Source organism: Hyaena hyaena, unplaced genomic scaffold, assembly GCF_003009895.1.
Source record: "Hyaena hyaena isolate Hyena2069 unplaced genomic scaffold, ASM300989v1 scaffold_680, whole genome shotgun sequence".
NCBI lineage: Eukaryota > Metazoa > Chordata > Mammalia > Carnivora > Hyaenidae > Hyaena > Hyaena hyaena.
The window spans coordinates 15,745-35,749 of record NW_024081312.1 but is presented as its reverse complement, the minus strand read 5'-3'; positions in this window follow the sequence as shown (position 1 = coordinate 35,749).

Below are 20,005 nucleotides of genomic sequence, written 5' to 3'. Positions count from 1 at the left end.
AGTAAGTCCACACAAATTTATTGGTGGTAAAGTTCTAAGTTATTTTATTTTATTTTTTAAATGTTTTATTTAGAGACAGCATGAGCAGGGAAGGGTCAGAGAGAGAGGGAGTCACAGACTGAAACAGGCTCCAGGCTCTGAGCTGGCAGTCAGCACAGAGCCCGACGCGGGGCTCGAACCCACGAACCGCGAGATCACGACCCAAGCGAAAGTCAGACGCTTAACCGACTAAGCCACCCAGGCGCCCCGGTCTAAGTTATTTTTTAACAATATTTTTTCCTCTGTAATTTCAATGAATGCATCTTTAATACCCAAAACTGTGTCTTTCATTTATTTTGTTTATTTTTTAATTTTGCCTGTCTTTCATTTATTTTGAACTCTCTTCTCTTTTAAATCTGTAGAGAACCATGTAAAGATCCTAGTGTAGACCCTGGCATGTACTAAATGTTCAATAAATATTAGCTTTACCAACCTCACTTTCACTGGCTTTGTTTCTCATGGCATGGGTCGTATGTCAGCATAGAATAGGTTTCAAGCTTAGCCCTACCCACATTTCTCGTGTGCCCCACATTTTTCTCAATGGTCTCAAGGAGGAAGGGTGATCCTATTTCACCTTTCTTGGGGTCACTATCTCTTCTCTCTTCTCACTGCCACCATACTTCTTTCTGCTAGTCAGTATTATTGCCAGCCTCTTCTAAATTTATTTTCCCTTTCATCCAATATGCTGACCTCTCTCCCTGTGGAATCTTCCACAGTTCATGAGCTCTTTATCCCTAACCATAGTATTACCAATTCATTAACAAAACCATTATGAATGATAACAATTTGGGAAATTTTAAATGTATTTCTTTCTAAATTAATGGAAAGATCTTTCGGTGATTCTTTTTCATATACTTTATAGAATGCATTCAAAGTCATTAGACTTTTTTCCTCAATGCTTCCTAATCATTCCTAATTAATTTAATTTAATTAATTGATTTTTTTAAAGTAAGCTTTACACCCAATGTGGGGCTGGAACTCACAGTCCCAAGATAAGACTTGCATACTCTACTGACTGAGCCAGCCAAGCGCCCCTCTTAATTAATTTGAGATGTAAGCAGAATAAGACATTATTTTTCTGTTTAAAGAAATGTTATTTACACCAAAAGTAGAGCATGCAAAGCTGGTTGAAAAGAACCCAAAATAAAGAATTATATTTTCTTTCTTATTAACTCATTTTGGTTTTTGAAATCAGCTTGTATACTGGAATTGTTAGATCCATTTGGACTTCTGGCTTTGCCATGCCCTAACTAGGTGAACTTGGACAATTTGTTGAACTTTCCTGGGCTTCACCTTTCTCATAAATAGAATGGGTATAATATAGTTGTAAGGACTTCATGTTTTTTAAATTAAATAAGTTTTGCAAAAGACAACACAACATCCTGGAATATAGTGAGCAAGCTTGTTGCAACTCTGGAGTGATTCCGTCAGCCAGGAGAAAACTGTGCTTATTCGATAGTCCATCAATAATTTCTTAGGCAGGTACCTCAGCCTGACATTGTCTGTAGCTTTGAATTCACTGGAGTCACCCTAGCCACAGTCCTTTGGGAGTTGTAGAGCTGAGACTTTATTAACTAAACTATTTTCCTGATGTCTGGGGAGTTCCCTATGAAAACTGGGGAGATACGTGAGGAGCTTTGCCATAAACAAAATTATGAAGAAGACGATTCATGGTGTTTGGTATCTTAGCATTTACTTTTTCTATACCCATTGTTGAAAACTGTCATGTGCCTGGGTATATGTGTGGTAGCAGCTGTAGTGAATTCTAGACCTGTCATTAATTCAGTTCATAGACACAGCTTCAAGCAGAATACGGTAACTGGACACCACGGTGATAAATGACAGGGGCAGTACTGGCAAGGAATCAGGGAGCTATAACATAGAGTACTCTTCTACTCATGTATTTATTCATTCATATATTCATCTAATATTTATTGAGGGTCTTCTATGTTTTAGGCACTGATCTAGGTGTTTGGGATATGTAAGCTAACAAAACAAAGAATGTCCTTCTTCAGTAGCTCAAGGTCTAGAAGAATAGATATGCAATATAGTAGAATGGATACACAATAAAATGATAAGTGTGGGAAGATAGAAAGTATAGAAGCCTAACTCAGTCTGTGAGTCATGGAAGGTCCCTTAAAGAAGTGTTATTTAAGCCATGAAGGTAATAGCTTGAGGCAATGAGGCTTGTTGCAGAGAGAGTTAAGCATAGGGACTTGAAGCTGCATGCTGAGAATCAGAGCCTGTTAGGCAGGCCAACATCTTGTCACCCCTTAAAATGGATATTTAAAAACTATTTGTTTGATATTTATTTCTTGAGGCCAGGAAGAAATTGATTTTTCTATTACAAAAAATTATATGCAAAACACATTCACTTAGTAATTCACTTCTGCTGGGTCAAAGTAAAGTCGATATTGCAGAATTACTCAGTGAAATGTTCCCCATTCTCCTTCTTTTCTTCAGTTACTGTGTGTGTTTTGGACCAGAGAACTTCTTGGGCGGTGTTACTAAAAATGTAAAATTTAAATAATAAAATAAATTGCTTATCCCTGATAAATAGCACTATGTCACATATTATATGGTGTTAGAAATTCAACTTACTACCAACTTTTAACTGTTACTCTATATTTTGCAGAAATACTTACTAAGTCAATATGTCTGGGGAACAAGGAGAATATTTTTATTTACATTTGGGAATGCTGATTCCTTTTTCCAAGAGCAGCAGCAGTGTCAATTCGCCAGTTAAACAAAACTTGGGGGACCAAGTTAATAAGCCAATATTTCTAATGTGCTCCAGTTGGGTGAGCACCCCAGCTGGTCCAGCCTCTAATCCAGCTCTTAAACAAGTTAAGGGTGACTAGAGCATAAAGCCCAAAGTGGAGAGTGTGTGAGACAGAACTGAAAATGTGAGTCCAGTTCTGAAGGGCCTTGTACGACAGGCGAGGAATTTGCAGTTTGTAAGAAATGTGAAACCATTGAAGGGCTTTAGGGAGGGAGATGACATGACCACATCTTTGGCTTAGAAAGATCTCTCTTACTGCAGTGTGAGCCAAGGCACTGGTGAGAATCAAGACTGATAGAGGAATATGTTGGGATAATTGAGGTAAGAAATGAAAGTAGCTTGAAGGAAGAGGGAGTCAGTAAGGGTAGCGAGACACAGATGTAGGGAGTCTTGATGCATGAAGCAGGGTAGCCGGCAATGCTACAGAAGGTATTCTAAGGCGAACCTGTTGACAGATAACAAAGCTCCATGCCCTGGTCTCCAAGGAGCAGGACTCCAAGTCCATGGTCATAGGGTAAGAGTGGTAAGAGAGATGAGGCTTAAATAGGCAAGGTATGAGAGTTTACAAACTTCCCTAATTAAAACAGGGATCTGGGAGATGGAGCTGACATGCCACATAGATACTTTATTATAAAGAAAAAGGCAAGAAAAAAGGAAGGAGACAGGGAGAGGGAAGGTAGAGTTTGGGGAGGATGTGGCTAGGTGAGGGACTCAGTCTTAGAGCTTTAACTGTCACACTCCTGCATCAACAGCTCCTTGGAAAGAATTTGAGAGACTAGGATACTAATAGCTGATAATGGCACAATGTTTTACATATTCAGTCTTTGCTACCATTCCATTCATTCTCTGCACAGTGGCCAGAATTCTTAAATAGCAACCTGATCCTTTATTCCTCTGAGTAAAACACTTCAGGGTCTTTTTGAATGAAGACCAAAAGTTTTGTTACAGTTTACATAGCCCTACATACTCTAGCCCCTGCTCACCTTCTGGCCTCTTTTGGAGGTACCCTCTCCTACCTCTAGCATTCAGCCACCAGAGTCTTTTTTCAGTTAAAAAAAAAATTCTAAGCAACAGTCTGTTTATTTCCTCCAGACATGTTGTGTGCTGTAATTGAGAGTATTCTTCTCTTCACTCCCTTTTTAAGTTTTTGTCTAAATGTGGCTTCATCAGGAAAGCTCCCTGTTTATATACTTTCACAGGTACTTCATTTTTCCTTTCATAGTCCTTATAGCTGTAATTAATAATCATTTAGAAATGGTTTCTCATGTCTCTTGTCATGAGTAGACTATAAACTCCATGGGAGAGAAACCGTATTTGCTTTTCTATGATGGTATTTCTTGGTGTTCAGCAGTGTCTGGCATATATCAGTTATCAGCAAATATGTGCTAGATGAGTAGTTAAACCTATGGATTATTTTTAAGTACCCAGTAGCTATGCTTTAATCTGAAGCATTGGGTTTTCTAATGGCAGCACCAGTAGTTGCTCATCAGTAGCAGAGAAATAAGCATCTTCAAATGGGGATGGACCTTCCTAATATCCCTTAAATGATATTGCTTATGCGGTTGCCTACTTTACTTCAGAATAATGTTATCTTTGTCAGGAAAACAGCAAGTAGACAGAAAGGACAGAAATATAACTAAACTAGAATTTTGAAAAAAAGAGAATGGAGGGTAGGAAATTTGGTCATCTTTGAAACAGTGAAATCCCGAAATATAGATATCCCTAAGCAAAAGGAAGATGTTTAATAGATATTTTGCCAGCATGGATTCTTCTTTTTTTAGCTATTAGTTGAAATTTTGAGATGTTTGTTTTTCTCCTTAAATTTTTCCCCTTCTCTGTCCTCCATTCAATCAGATAACCAGTTCCATACTTTCTTGCCACATAAAAGGTTTTTGGCAGGCTTTCTTGGCTTCTATTTGTCCACTGAGGATAAATGAATTTGAAAACAGAGGAAGTTGGTATCACTGTTTGAAACCAGGAGAGACAGGAAGGTTCTCCAAGGAAAAAAGAGTTTTCTCCAGATCTGGAAGAGGTCTGCTAGTCCTTGAACAGAGGGGATGTTCACTTCCTCCCTGGAAGCACCCAAGGGTATAGCAGGAGTTCAGAGGAAATCTCCAAGTGATAAATCAGGTAGGTTAGAATCCTAGCCCTGTTAAAGAGCCCCCCGCCCTGTGCATGCCATGGAGACGGCACAGTGGTATACTTGATAAGGTCATGTGGTTGTAGAAAAATCTAGCTGTTACCAATGTGGATGGATATTTAGTGATCAATATTCTAATGCCTGGTCCTGGAAGCCTTAGAATTTCAACACAAGCCTGGACATGGGAGAAAGCCTGGAAATAACTGAGGTTGAATCTCTGACTGGGTACTCAGAATAGAAATTAGATGATTTGCAGACAATAATGAAATATGATTTTACTTGTTCATCCAATTAGGATTCATATCTGCTACTTTAAACAAGTGAACAATAATGAAAAAAATATACTAGCCTTCTTTTCCTATTTTGAAGGAATAGTTCATTTTTATTTAACAATTTTAAAATTTCTAAGTTGAGTTAAATGTGCAGAGTATTTTAAAGAGCTCAGCACCGGAACTATCTGTACTGAACTAGCTGATATCATCATCAGTAGACAGCACTCAATAGTACCTTGATGATAAGAGTAATAAATAAAACCCAATTTTAATTCATTCTGATAGTCATGTCATGCTGCATAGGGCAGGGGTGGGGAGGTTGGGAAGCTGCCCTCTTTATCTGAAAGAAAAAAAAACTAACACTGAGCACCAGTCTTCCAACAAATAGGTGATCTATTATCAGTAAAGAGTGATTATCTCAGTGAAGCACAAAACATTACCTTAAACAGAGTAAGGCAGTTAGATATGCGTCCCTCCTTACAGAAGGAAGATGCAAAGGTACTACGTCTACTGTAAGAGTATGTTGATGATGGTAATACCAACTTGACATGGGTGGAGAATTGATGGCAACAATTTGGAAACTTGGAAATTAGAATGTTGACTACTTAATTGTGTGATTTTTATTGAAACAAGCATTTCCTTTTTAATCATTTTTATTTGTGAATTCTTTTACTCATTCATTCCTTTTTTTAAAATAAATATGATATCTCATTGTGGACTAGCCATTGAGCTGGGTGCAATAGGAGGTACAGAAGTGAATGACACAGGTTAAGTCCTTGAGGCATTTTTTACTTGGGAAAGTAATAATTTGTGTGCAAGAATGACTGTAACACAGGGCATCTGGATGGCTCAGTCAGTTAAGCATCCGACTTTGGCTCAGGTCATGATCTTCAGGTCCGTGTGTTTGAGACCCGCATTGGACTCTATACTGACAATTCCGAGCCTGGATTCAGATTCTGTCTCCTTCCCTTTCTGCCTCTACCCCATTCATGTTCTGCCTCTCTCTCTCTCTCTCAAAAACAAGTGAATAAAACACTAAAAAAAAAAAAAAAAAAAAAAAAGAATGACCGTAACACAAGGCAAGTAATAAGTTTGTAAAAGACAGGAGAATGATATTCCTTCCTTCTTTTTTCTTTCTCTCTCCTTTCCTTTTTCTTCTTTCCCTTTCCTTTCTCTTCCATTTCTTTGCCTTTCCATATACTTGCATACATCATGCATAAAAGTTTTGTAAATAAGTAGGAAATACGTGGTCTCTACTGCCACCTCTGGGTGTGGACATGGACAATAGAATTTAGAGAGTGGCAAAGAGAGTGGGATCTGTGAATTTATAGGAAATAATGTTTCCCAATGTAACTAGATGTGACTTTTTTAAAAAAAGTAAAGCCACAAAGAAAAGCTGAGAGAAGGCAAAATGAAGAAAGACAGGGACAGTAATATGTTGGAGCCAACTCACATTCATGAGGGATGCTTGTCAAGTATTTAGGAGTTTTGTGAGCCAGATGTTAAGCTGTTAGTACCTTGAAATCAGTATGGTAGAAATACTTACATCTCAGAAAGAGGTGAATGCCACAAATCATGACTTAAAATGAAATAAAACAAAACCAATAAGCTGCTTTACCGACTCACCAATGGAAATGACAACTCAAAGTTTTTCACATTTCTAGTGGGCAAAATTATGGGTACTGTGTGTGTGAGCTTGAAGAGCATTTAAGGGAAGCAATAACATAATTGAAGATATACCAGAGACTGCAAAACTGTCTATGGGTGTCCAAGGACCAGGAAGCTTGTCAAGCTGAGGACAGAAAGGAGACCCTCCACTTCTTTGATCATCAGGAGTAGGCCAAAAAACAATTAAATGAATGGATAATGGACATTTGCGTAAAGATAGCGTTCACTCCATAGGCCATGCACTGGTAGTATTTGCCATGGTGTTTCCTGTTAGATAAATTTCTTACCGCAGATCTCAGAGAAGGCATGGTACACACAGTGGCCTGTTTCTACCTTATTATTATATAATGTGGACCTGACATATCATAAGCAATACTTTTATTTACTTATTTACTTATTTTATTTACTTATTTAGAACTATACACTTATACAGACACAGTAATAAACACCTAACAGATAAAGGAAGGCACAATAACAAAAATAAAAGTTCTTGCTTTCTAACTTCAATAAGATGCTTTGGTCTCATTCTAGTTTCTACGACTTTTAAAATGCAATCAGCCACACACCCCAGGGAACTCTAGTTCTTTTTGTTTAAAAAAATTAGCTATAAAGATCAAATCTAGGGGCTAGAAGTAAAGATTTTAGTATTTTATATGAGGGTTGGGGGATATGTAGCACACTGATGAAGCCACTTGAGTTATAGAGCAGAAAATATAATTTCTTTTTAAGGAAAAGATAATAATTTTATGAGGGTTTTGAATTTAACTAAGTTTCTGTTTTAGTCCTAATGTAAGACTTTTAAATCTAATTTCTTCTTCCTCCAGTAGTTTTAATGTAACTTATTGCCAAAAAAAGCACATTCTGTATCATATTTAGAAGTCTTTTCTTATTCTATTTATATCCCATGCCTCAAGTGCCCTAGAATTGGCTACTTAAACAACTCCTCTTATCATTTTAGAGGACAAACTATATGAGAAGTAAAAGAAATTCTATCCCATTTCCTGAAAAATTATAAAGGATATATAGACAGAAGACACCCAGTATTACATGTGGAATTCAAAATTTTACCTAATACTAGCCTTTAACTTCTTATTTTCATGAGTACCTTAGTCAGTATGTATATTTATATTTATCTCAGCTGTGGTAATGAATTCAATGGATATATACAAGTACTATTAGCTCAATATTATTGTATCAGTCTAATTTTTCAATTAAAGAATGTCAGATATCACATCTAAAAAAATTCCAAGAATCTTCAGAACATTTTCAAACCTGAAAAGTTCAAGTGGAAAAATTCCTGCAGGTAACACTACCTGGTTTCACAGGACTCAACTCAAAATAGACAACAGTGTATTGTATTCTAATGAATTTCATATTCAATATTATGCTTAAATTATAGTTAAATATTCTATTAATACTTAAATTCTGAGTAAAAGACTCAGAATTCCAGAAAATTTTGGCCCATTTCTAATCTTCTCATTTTCACATAAAATAAGAACAGAATTTATCAAGGTTTGGTCAAGTTTCAATTCAAATATCCTTTCCAATACATACATACATATACACATATACATGTATATATACACATACATATGTACACACCATGGTCCATGTGCACATACACATACATGTCCCAAATTGGTAATTTGTATTAATTGAATAATGCTTCCAAGATAAAATCCCAATTGCCTTATTCTTGTAAGCTGGTAAACTTAGCTCCAAAAGATCTATGAATGTAGAATATGGCTTTCCCAAAATCTTGACAGGCTGACCAGGCATGGGGCTTCCTGCTTTTGGCTTTGATCAGAAATTTGTTCTTAAGATTCTGTGATTTATTTTAAATGCTTCATCACATATTTCAAATGAGTCACCACAGAGATTCTCAGGAAATTCAACACTTTTAGGTTGACCCTCTCATTTTGCATGTTCAATTAGCATTAATTAGGAGAGATGCTGCCATTTGAGGGCCCTATGTGGTCCTGCAAGTTCATTCAAAGGTCACTTCCACCAAACACTGCAGACCTTACTTTCAGGCTTCTGGGACAATTTGTTGTGCTGTGTCATGCCAGTATTCAACATGTGGCCACTCCCCTGCTCATTCTTCTCCTGTGTTCCTAATACTAGAATTCTTGATATTTTATTAATATGACCCATTTTTAAATTCCCTTATATAATATATTATCCCTATGCTCAGTATTATCCATTTGATAACCCCTCCTACTCAGCTTAAGTAGGAAAAATTCAGTTTAGATGGAAGTGTCTGAGAAATTGACATCTATAAGCTCATTTCCAGGATGATACATGATCCCTAACAATACTGAATTGTAATGTTAACATAAGTCATCAAAAGAGGATAATTTATTCTCATAGACATAATTGTATTTAGAAGAGATGATTCTCTTGGACTGGGCCCAACTGAGATAAGGAGGAGGAAGCTGGCAATGTGCACGTTTTTTCTTGGTCTACAAATCTTGGGGAAATAATTTTCTTTTATCTTTAAAAAAATTTTTTTTAGTGTTTGTTTATTCTTGAGAGAGAGGGGGACAGAGCATGAGAGGGGGAGGAGCAGGGAGAGAGAAAAGGAGACACAGAATCTGAAGCAGGCTCCAGCTTTGAGCTGTCAGCACAGAGCTGCATGCGGGGATTGAGCCTACGAACTGCAAGATCATGACCTAAGCTGAAGTCAGATGCTTCATCAACTGAGCCACCCAGCTACTCCTTCTTTTATCTTTTCATTCATTTTTTTTAAATCGTTGACTTTTTGAATCTCAATGAAAGGCTGACATTTTTAAATAGAAAAGGGGGTGGATGTTCCTTCCCATTAATAGATGGTGAAAGGATCTTTTAAAACAGGGGCTGGCAAATTACAGACAGTGGGGCCAGATATGGCCTGCAGCCCATTTTTGTATGGCTTGTGAGCTAAACAAGAGTTTGTTTTGTTTTTTAAAGAGTCACACACACACACACACACACACACACACACACACTCACAGGGATCATGTGTATGTGAGCTAAACAAGAGGGGTTTTTGAATTTTGTTTTGCTTTTTAAAGAGTAACACACACAGACATACACAGTGATCATGTTTGGCCTGTAAAACCTAAATTATTTAATATCTGGTCTTCTATAGAAAATGTTAAGAGACTCCTGTTTTAAAATAGTCATAATAAAATGATAATTTAAAATAATTTCTATGTGACAGATACATGGGATTTTACATGTTTTAACTCACTGAAATCTCATAAGATCTTTAAGTGCATCAAGAGTTTAAATATTGTCCCCATTTTGGAGATGAGAAAACTGAGGTATGAAAGGTTAATATCACATATCTTGTAAGGGTCAGAGATGATATTACATAAAGGCAGCTGGGGACTGGAGTTGTATTTATAACCATTATACTGTACTGCTTCTGAATGGGATTTGACATTCATTGTTTATTACATGTTTATGCTTCATTTTGAGGAGTGTGCATGTGTGCACATGTGCCCATGTGTATCTCACTCCTTGATACCATTCTGCAGTTAGTCAAAATAAAATGATGTAATTGGAAGAACAAGGCCAAGTATACAAGTTCCTTTAAGTATATAAAAGCCATAACTACTGCACACAAACTGGCTATACTGTGCAGCAAAAACAGCAATGCTATCAGTTGGTTGAGACAATCCTCTTGCTCTTAAATCCCTGTGAAGTTGCCCGACTACTGATAATACTACTTGATCTGGGTGATGACTCTTCAGGGCACTAAGCTTGACATACAATGGTTTTATACCTTCTTGGTCCCTTACGCCTGCTCTCTCTCAAGATTTGTGCTATGTGCCTGTCTGCCCAACGTTTGAAATTACTGTAATTGGTAACCCTCCCAGAGCATTCCTCAGTGCTGCTGCAAGACTAGAGAGATTAAAGATAAATTTGAGGCTTGCCACCCTATTGGCAGGCTAGGCTTCAGGCCTGCCTGAAGCATATCTCAGCAATAGCCAGTTTGGCATTCTTTCTAGTTCCTTTTCTTCTCTTTCTCTTGGTCTCTCTACCTATCTACTCAGGGAGAGGTTTTGATTTGTTATGAGAAGAGTTCCTGTCTCTATTGTAATTTTCTCCTGTGCATATCCCAAGTTCTGGACCCCTCAGTTACAATTCCTTTACTGATTTCATTTTACTTGCCTTTGGTTTTGCAGGTATGTGTTAAAATCTTTAGCTTGCCATTATATTCTTGGTGCTTCATTCCTTTTATAGCATTGTTTTAAGAGGACTTTGGGAGGAGAGGAGAAGTACATATGCACTGGCTCCACCATTCTGAACCAGGACTTATCAAAATTTATGTGTCAAGAAAATACACTTGGGGATATACTGATAGGTTTCTTTCCACTTTATACTTTATTGTATTTCTTCTCCTATATTTTGGGAACTTCCGCATCAGTCCTGAAATGATAAAAATAAGAGAATCCAAGAAGCAATTTTTGATTTTAAGTTCAAAAATCCATGTTGTAAAACAGAAAACACTTGGACAGTTATATTATTTTCCCATCTCTGGACTAGACAAGGGGTGGAAATGCAATGGGAAAGGAAAGAAAAGGGGCCCGTGTGAACTGGGATCAAGAGATCCCTAAACTCTATGCAAGCCAGAACTTTCTGTGGCTTTTTCCTGGGAGATGTCAGGGACTGGGGCTATTTCTGGACACCATCCAGTCTCTATTCCAATGAATGGCATATGTTGCCTTGATTGAGCAGGTGCTAAAAGTTCTCTTTGCTCCTGTTGGTGAGGCTCACCCACTGGCAGCAGTCACAAAAGTGCTTGTTTATCTTCCAGAAGGGTTGAAGCCCTGAGGTTTTGTCTAGCCTATAAATAGTCCAGTCATTGTGAATAGCCTCACTTTCATGACCTCAAACTTTAAGCCAAAATAGTGAAGAGTGTGGTTCCAATATTCCTAGGAGGCAATCTTGGAGATGGTGTTTATCAGTTAATAGCTGATACACTTAAGCAGGTTTTTTAGAAGAGTTTAATGACATTATGAAGGTTTAGACAGGTTTAGAAACATCAGCAAAGGTAGCACAATACCCCATGGCTACTAGCTACAGCATATTTACCTTCCTAAGACCTGAAGGGTCAACGGGAGAAAGTGGCTTCCAGAGCCTAGAGAGGGTCTCTTTTTAAAGAGGGATTGAGAGGTGCCTGGCTGGCTCAGTTGGTTAAGCATCCGACTTCAGCTCAGGTCATGATCTCATAGTTCATGGTTTGAGGCCTGTATCGGGCTCTGTGCTCACAACTCAGAGCCTGGAGCCTGCTTCGGATTCTGTGTCTCCCTCTTTCTCTGTCCCTCCCGCCTTCATGCTCTCTCTGTCTCTCAAAAATTAATAAGTGTTTAAAAAATTTTTTAAAAAAGAGGGGTTGAAAAAAACCTCTTTCTTTCTTTCTTTCTTTCTTTCTTTCTTTCTTTCTTTCTTTCTTTCTTTCTTTCTTTCTTTCCTTTCTTTGTTTCCTTCCTTCCTTCCTTCCTTCCTTCCTTCCTTCCTTCCTTTCTTTCTTTCTTTCTTTCTTTCTTTCTTTCTTTCTTTCTTTCTTTCTTTCCTTTCTTTCTTAAACCCAGCCTTTCTCAAGTTTATTTGACTAATCCTTTTTTTCATGTAATATCTGTTACCGTCTTGTGGAACTTTGGGAAATGCTGGTATGGATGTATTCTTGCCTAATGAGGTAAACTAAATGATTCCTCTTGACAGTATTCCTAACTTTATGGTTTTATGAAATTTCTAGAATTGGACCTGTCATCCAAAAAGGCCAATTTAAAAAACAGCCTTAGCTAAACTTTCAGTTTCAGGGTTGTTATTCTATGCTTTATAGCTGCTCTTTATTGGAGAGTAAGGGACTGTGTCAAAGATTCATTCTTAATGAAGCAATTTTCTAATTTTATATTATCTTGCTTTTCATATTTACCTATGGTTTTCTGAAAACTTGTGATTTAGAGGAAAACTTAGAATATGTTACTAAATTCTTGGCTGTTGCAGTGCTTCATATATGCCAAGATCTGAAAATGTGTAATAGTTTCATAAATATCTTTGAATAACAGTACTGTATCGCATTAACAGAGGAGGATAATTTCTTTTTTATTTCACTGGGCATACGTAGCAAGTGACTTTATGCAAAATAATTTGTGTTAAGGTCAAGTGGGAATTGAGGATAAAGGTTTTGGATCTTTCTGGCTTTTGTGACTAGATTCAAAATAATCAGTGGGAAGAGGGGAATCAAAGGCTCTTTCGGCCCCAATTCTCCTAGTTATCCTTAGTATCTGGATATTCTGTGGGCAGAGTTGATTTAAAGTCTTTCAATATGTCTCTTTTGCTGTCTGTAGTCTGAACAAGAAGTTCTGCCTTGTGTATTTTTAAATTTTGTTTTCTAAATATTAAATTCTTTCCTTGCTCAGAAAGTTCATTTAAGAGGGACAAGTCTGTTACTTCACAGATACTTGTAAAGTAAGTGATATATATTTAATGTGTTGGGCATCCAGAACTCTGAGGAGAATGGACTTTGTTCTTTTTCCATTACTGTAGGAAGCAGAACACTTACGTACCGACCTTAGCCCATGTGTGACCTGCATAGACCAAAGGGTGCAGGATTACATGGTAGTGATGAGACCAATTCTCTGACACATGGATTATGTCTTTCATAGAGAGAAATGATCACTGTTTAAGGGTAGGATAGTGTAACAGTTGAGAGAAATAGTGTAATGACAAATATTTAAAAACCAGCTCTGGTCAGGGAGGAGGTGCTACGAATTTTCATAATGTAAATATTTCTCTCACAGCCACTTTCAAGTTACAAACATGACATCATTAAACATGGACTTGGAAAAAGATGTGCAGTGACCACCATCACATAGGGTTTCCACCACGCAGATGCAAAGACATACATAAACTCAAGAGCACTGATAATACTCAAGTACAGTTAAATAATGAGGAAGTAATGTGTTTTGACTACTTATCATCTTTGTTTTCAAGTAATTCATTTAATTGTAAGTTAATATAATTTGACTTTTACTAATGGCTATGTTTAACAACCAATTCAAAAAAGTCCTAAAAACCTAATAATTGGCTTTTGTGAGCTAGTACCAGGTGTCTCCCATACATCCTTGGATAAGAATAGAAGATTTAAACTTAGACAGTTCAGAATTTGATTCTTTGCTCTGCCACTGATAAGCTGTGTGGCCATGTGAAATTTATATTTCTTCCTTAAGCCTTAGTTTTCACAAATGAAAAGCTTAAGAGCAAAAATTATATCTACTTTGCATAGTTGTTGTGAGGATTAAATAAAACAATAGCCCCTCCTCTTTTTGAAAGTAAGGGCCCCATGGCTGAAAATTTCACAAGGTCCCTATTAGAACTGTGATCACAAAACATTTTTTTTCAAGAGAGAAAGATATTAAGAGGAGTGTGCTCAGCTCCACCTAATGATGTAATTTGCATAATTCAATGGAAGATAGGCAGACTTCTTTAAGGATTCAGACTACACTGTCACTGAGAATGAATATTTTTCCTACGAATATCCTCCTGCGTTTACTGGTAAAATTGCAAAGAAGATCCCACTTCTTAGAGAGTTTGCACATCCACTGCAGTGTTTTGTGAGAACTGTAGACTAAAGCTTCTTTTTGATTCCTCCTTTACAGATTCTGTACAGGAGAAGGAAGATTCCTCCTTTACCAGATGGTAGAAGTGGGTGGAGAGTTAATAGGTGAACTTAGAAAAGGAAAGGGGGTGATTGAGGAGATAGGTGTAAATCTGAGGGTGGGGAAGACTAAAACAAGAACAAAGGTCAGCAGAAGCTTTATATTGATGAAGTCCCTGAGGTTCAGTAAGTACCATGAGCTTTCATTATGGTCTGTTTCACTGAGAAATAATTTCTTTTTACACTGTTTAACTAAAAATGTGTGTTTTTACATTTTTTAAAATGTTTTATTTATTTCTAGGAGAGAGAGAGAGAGACAGCGGGAGCAGGGGAGGGTCAGAGAGAGAGTGTGTTTCATATTCTGAAACAGGCTCCAGGCTCTGAGCTGGCAGTCAGCACAGAGCCCGACGCAGGGCTCGAACCCACGAACCGCGAGATCATGACCTAAGCGAAAGTCGGATGCTTAACCAACTAAGCCACCCAGGCGCCCCTAAAAATGTATGTTTTTATAAATTGTTTCTAATAACTTCACAGAGCATCAAACAGAACATGAAATAGAAAGAATGTGACTCAAACACATATTCTGAAAATAAGCTAAAATGATCAAACTACTGTGGATTGTGGCTTGTCTATTCCCAAACTAAAGCTTATATCTATTGTTTTCTTTAAGCCATTTTTAACAAGACAGTCATTACTTACAACAGACGAGTTTCCAGACCAGATGTGTATAATGAGAACCCTTGAACATCACAAAGTCTCCACAGAGCACAAGAAATCTATATTTACGTACTTGAATTAGAAAAAGTAAATCAATTACAAATGCCTCTACACTAATGTCTTGAATAACAGATAAGAAAGAAAGAACATTCAGTATTATTTTAAAGAGCTTAACAAAAGTAATTAAGATTATTAAAATTTTAAGTGAAAGACATTTGCCCTTCAGAGTTCACAATAAAGGCTGGCTTCCTTCAAACTGTTAAATTTGATCCATTTTTATGTGAACAGTTGGGAAGTGTTAAGATGAAAAAAAGTAAGTGTGACATATCTGAAACAGTTTAAGAAAAATTAACTATAATAATGTGAAAATGTATAAAAAATGAAATGGTAAATAAAATAGAAAAAAAGGACACCAAATACTAATTCATCTTTCTAGCTTCTAAACTGGATACAAAACACTGATTGATTAGTAATTATCAGGCCTTACTGTTTTAACAACAACAAAAAGCCTGATGAGTGTTTTTTAACTTTTTTGCCTACTGAAAGCCACCTAGAGATTATGGCTTTAAATTTTAAAAAAAATGAAGTGAGTTCTGGAAAGTGGTAACTAACTGCTGAAAAACATTAGCGATAAATTGTATGACAATGCAGCCATTAGGAAAGATGGGGACAAAGGGCTGTAAACACTTTTTAAGAGCTTTAATAAGTAAGCAGAATATGTGCCGCACCAGCTCATTTCTTTAATCTTGTCAGAGAAAAAGCTGCTGTGACAGTAACTGAAATTGTTGACTACCCTAGTATTTTGCAACAGCTCTGCTTTCAGATTCATCTCATAGATAAGAGTATTTTACACAATGGGGTATTGTAAACACACATGCAACCTAGAGTTTCATTTAAAATATCTCAATGTAGCGGTGCCTCGGTGGCTCAATCCTCTAACCACCTGACTTCAGCTAAGGTCATGATCCTGCCAGTTCATGAGTTTGAGCCCCATGGTGGGTTCTGCACTGACAGCTCAGAGCCTGGAACCTGCTTCAGACTCTGTGTCTCCCTCTCTCTCTGCCCCTCCTCCACTAGTGCTCTGTCTTTCTCTCTCTCAAAAATAAATAAGCATTAAAAATTTAATTTAAAAAAATCTCAAGAGTATCGCTCTATTACAAAGTTGCTTGAGCCTTGTGTGATAGATATGATATCTTAAGGATCGAAAGTATTTTTTTCTAAGAGTTAGAGCATGTCAACAGTTTGTTGAAAAAGTTGAGGTATTTAATTGTGCCATTTTAACTGGTCTTCTGAAGATATTTTGGGAACAACAAACAAGTGGGAAATTATAGCTTCCTGATTGGGAACTATATAAAAAGTATCATATTTTATCATCTTTAAGTTTTCTTTAAGAATTGAGAGAAAATACATATACAAGATAATAGAACCTGAATCAAATGCAGTGGAGTTGAGTGATGACACTAATAGAAATTATTCTGACATTGAGAAGCAAACAGTAACAATTTGTCAGGTGATACCAAAATTCAGTAGGAGGAAGAGATAAAGTTCAAATAAAAGTACCAAATAGGTTCTTTTATTGTTTGATATCCAATTAATGAAGAAGGATAAACTATGTGAACATACTGGGAAAGATGTTTAAGATGAAATACTGGTAATCATGAAAATGATAGCATTTATAATACCCCATTGCATCAATAGTAACTGGGAAATGATCTGTGGATTCAAAGAAAGTAGAAATGCTTTGAAATGCTACAGCTCCTAGGGAAAATAAACTGGATAGAATATTTTCATTTAGGATAGAATAATCCTAAATAATCCTAAAAACTTAAATAACATGATCACTTTCATTGACAGTTTTCCAAAGTTTCTTTTTCATAGATGAAGACAAAAATTTTTTCTAGCATTAAGAACAATGCAATCAATCATGCTAGAGGAAATACTGAATGATCTCCTTATTCTCTCTAGAAGATACACTAATTTTAAATTTTTCATTATACAAAGAAGTGATAAAAATATGCAGCCAAAAAATATTAATGACATCCATTACTACAGAGGTGTGTCAGGCAGGAGATCAATTATGTGTATTAATTTTTATGGGCTTTCTGGTATTTGCCAGTCTTTTAAATTTTTTAATTTATTGTGATTTCTTATTCAGAATAAGATTATGTATTAAACTTCATGCTTAATAATGTAGCTGTAATTTTGTATTAGTTTTCTTAAAGAGAGCTCCCCAAGTTATACAAGATCCAAGCTTTGATGTTGTTGGGTTTTTTGTTTTTTGTTTTTTTTTTTTAATATTTTTATTTATTTCTAGGAGAGAGAGAGAGAGACAGCATGAGCAGGGGAGGGTCAGAGAGAGAGGGAGATACAGACTCTGAAATAGGCTCCAGGCTCTGAGCTGGCAGTCAGCACAGAGCCCGACGCGGGGCTTGAGCCCACAAACCGCGAGATCATGACCTAAGCGAAAGTCGGACGCTTAACCGACTAAGCCACCCAGGCGCCCCTNTTATTTATTTCTAGGAGAGAGAGAGAGAGACAGCATGAGCAGGGGAGGGTCAGAGAGAGAGGGAGATACAGACTCTGAAATAGGCTCCAGGCTCTGAGCTGGCAGTCAGCACAGAGCCCGACGCGGGGCTTGAGCCCACAAACCGCGAGATCATGACCTAAGCGAAAGTCGGACGCTTAACCGACTAAGCCACCCAGGCGCCCCTACAAGGTCCAAGCTTTGAAAACCTGTGTCTGACTTTGCTTATATGGTGGTGCTGAGGAAACCAAAGGAACAGGGAAGAGGCATAAGTTGTTTGCTCAACAACTTGGACATCTTTGCTGATGCTGAAGGAGAGGAGAGACACAGATCCAAGTATCCATTGCGGTGATTTGCAACAATCCTCTGCGCTGAAAGCTTGGCTTCTGGAATCAGATTGGGTTTGTGGCTCTACCACCTAATGGCTATGCAACTAGAGCAACTCAGCTTTGTCTTTTTCTTTTGCAAATGAGGATAGTAATATATCTCCTAATTCAGTTGTGAGGATGAAATACACGAAGGAGCTCAGTATATGTTTAAATAAGTGAAAGACAAATAATACATACAAACACCAGAATGCAGGAGAGGGTGAAAAAACAGCCAGGTGGAACTCTAGGAGAAACATGAACCAAAGAGAAAGGCATGATAGGAGGGCAGTGAGAAAAGATCTGGAGGAAGAATTGTTCTTAAATGAAGTCCCATATTAATGGAATTCTGCATTTCAAAGTGAGCTGAAGGTTGGGGCGCCTGGGGGGCTTAGTCGGTTAAGTGTCCGACTTTCGCTTATGTCATGATCTCGCGGTTTGTGGGTTCGAGCCCCGCGTCGGGCTCTGTGCTGACTGCCAGCCCAGAGCCTGGAGCCTGTTTCAGAGTCTGTGACTCCCTCTCTCTCTGACCCTCCCCTGCTCCCACTGTCTCTCTCTCTCTCTCCTAGAAATAAATAAAACATTTAAAAAAAAAAAAAAAACAAAGTGAGCTGAAGGACACTGATTTCTACTCTGTTGAAGCCTCTGAGATGAGGGTGGGTGGTGAGTATGTAATTTATATATTTCTGAGTCTGCTGATTCTTGAGTTCTTCACAACATAGCTATCCTCTTCATATGAATTCTCTCCTTGGGTGCCAGAATGACTACACAGTGATAATAAACCTCCATCCTCAGAGGAAAGAGAACCTTTCCTCCATTTTCTCTCAGGCGTGGGAGAGAACCCTGAAAAACCAGCCAGCAGTCGAGAGGCTACCCTGGGACGTTTTGGGAATGGAATATAATTTGCTCTAAAACACATGGCACTGGAAGCATATATGAAGGACATGCGACTAGCCCAGCTATGGATTGAATGTGTGTGTTTCCTCATATTCATATGTTGAAATTGGAATCCTCAATGTGATGGTATTTGGAGATGGGGCTTGAGGGAGGTAATTAAGTCATGAAGGTAAGAGCCCTCACAATGGGATTTGTGCCCCATAAGAAGGGATGGGAGAAAGCTTGCTTCTTCTGCTCTTATCTATGAGAGGATATGGTGAGAAGGCAGCCATGTGAAAAATAGTAAGTGGCTCTCACTAGATACTTGATCTGCTGGCACTCTGGTCTTGGACTTCTCCACCTCTCAAAACTGTGGCAAATATATTGATGTTGTTCAAGACATTTGGTCTATGGTGTCTTGTTACTGCAGCCTGGACTGACTAAGGTCTCTTTCTTTCAGAGCCTATATTAGGAAAGCAGGCCCTTAAGGCAGTCCTAAGAGGAAAGTACATTGCTCTCCAGGCCTATTTCAAGAGATTAGAAAAAGCTCAAGTCCAAAATCTAACAGCTCACCTAAAGGAGCTAGAGGCAGAACAACAAGAACGCCCTAAACCCAGTAGAAGAAGAGAAATAGTAAAAATTAGAGCAGAAATAAACAACATAGAGACCAAAGAAACAATTGAACAGATCAATGAAACCAAGAGTTGGTTTTTTGAAAAAGTAAACAAAATTGACAAACCTCTAGCCAGGCTTATCAAAAAGAAAAGAGAGAGCACCCAAATAGACAAAATTATGAATGAAAATGGACTTATTACAACCAACCCCTCAGAAATACAAGCAATTATCAGGGAATACTATGAAAAATTATATGCCAACAAATTGGACAACTTAGAAGAAATGGACAAATTCCTAAACACACACTCACTACCAAAATTCACACGGGAAGAAATAGAAAACCTGAACAGACCCAT